The sequence below is a fragment of the Acyrthosiphon pisum genome, chromosome X, assembly GCF_005508785.2.
Source record: "Acyrthosiphon pisum isolate AL4f chromosome X, pea_aphid_22Mar2018_4r6ur, whole genome shotgun sequence".
NCBI classification, from domain to species: domain Eukaryota; kingdom Metazoa; phylum Arthropoda; class Insecta; order Hemiptera; family Aphididae; genus Acyrthosiphon; species Acyrthosiphon pisum.
Window position 1 is genome coordinate 83,803,876 of NC_042493.1, and position 1,536 is coordinate 83,805,411.

Genomic DNA, 1,536 nt, shown 5'->3' on the forward strand with positions numbered 1-1,536 from the left:
TTATTAATTTCACTTGATCGTTTACCTATAACTTTTGTAGAGAAATAAAATAGAATAAAAATTATGATTTTGCGATTTCCAGAAAACAAGTAAATATAGCCATAAATACGATATCCATTGCTAAATTATAATAATATACCGCTTCGGAAGTTGGTTGGCAAATAATACTATATAAGTATTAATTTATTATAGCTATTATTACATATTAGTTATTAATATATTTGGTATTTTGGTCACGACTGTCAATACGTTATTTAGTTTTGCTGAGACCAAGTCTAAATTTTATATTGCTATTTGCTATATTTGGATTTATTTTATAGGTATACTAATAAAGTAAGAAATTATATAAATGTATTAGGTATAAGAAACAATTTAGTATTAGGCTATTTGGTTAATCAGAATTAATTTATGATATTATTGGATTTTGTTTTTCAAGAAAATAATTATTGAATTTACTTATTAACTTATAAGTTCCCGTAAATGTATTACCTATTATTATTAAACAACTAACTGTAGAATTTAAATCACCACAAGAAATATATATATAAAATGATATATCACATAAATATTTTAAAAAACAAAATTATTTAGATTTTTCTTTAACAGGAATGTTTTATTCGGGTCTTGGTTAATTTGGGTGTTTTGATAACAGAATCATTCTGGTTATATGGGTTTCGGGTGTTTTCAGGGGTGTTAGGGGTTTCAGTCAACTCGGGTACTAGGCCCTGCATATAATATTCTTATTTAAAATTCGATAATATAGATCAATCATTTGAATATTAACGCTAACAACACAAAATTGTAATTTATTGCTGGAAAAAAATTTGCAATGCTGTCCATTTGAAATATTATGGAGACAAAACAGGCGTGTACGACGTCCTCTTAAAAAAAATTTAATGGTTCTTGTGGAAAACAGTTTTCGTGAGAAAGCAGCAATGTGATACACTATGATAAATTATGCATCATTAAACGAAAAAAAAGGTTTTTTAGGTATATATTTTAAAAAATTAGTAATAATGCATTTTTTTTTAAATGTTTAAAAGTAGATATAAAAACCAAAAAAAAACTGCGCATCCAAAAAAGTTTCCATCATTGAATGTCAAAGCTTAAATATTTTGACTTGCCAAAAATTATCAAGAATTAGGCAATATACCTAATCACGAATAATTTTCCAATTGCAAAAGTGTATTTTTATGATATAAAAACATTTGGAAAATTGGAAAACAATGTGAATAAAATATGACGACATGAAAACACCAAAACTACCAGTAAATAAACCATAGATGTAACTAAATTTCACACACAACAGTCCCAGGCAGAATAACCCAACAACATACAGATGATCCATTAAACAACTCGTTCACACAAAAAGTAATTCCAAGCAGTACACCTGACAATAGAATAATGGTGAGACAAATAGGATTATATTATGGCGTGCAAATTATAGGTAGGCGATACGAAAATAACATCAGCCACAACAACTGCCAACTGGTCATAAACAGAAAATGGGGAATTTGAAACATGAGTAATAACAAC

At 27.1% G+C, this 1,536-nt stretch overlaps 1 protein-coding gene across 1 annotated transcript in view; it reads right to left on the reverse strand.

The window, feature by feature from the left end:
* LOC100169186 (neurexin-1) overlaps positions 1 to 1,536 on the reverse strand; it is a 285,341-nt gene that overhangs the window by 235,668 nt on the left and 48,137 nt on the right. The window lies entirely within an intron of this gene.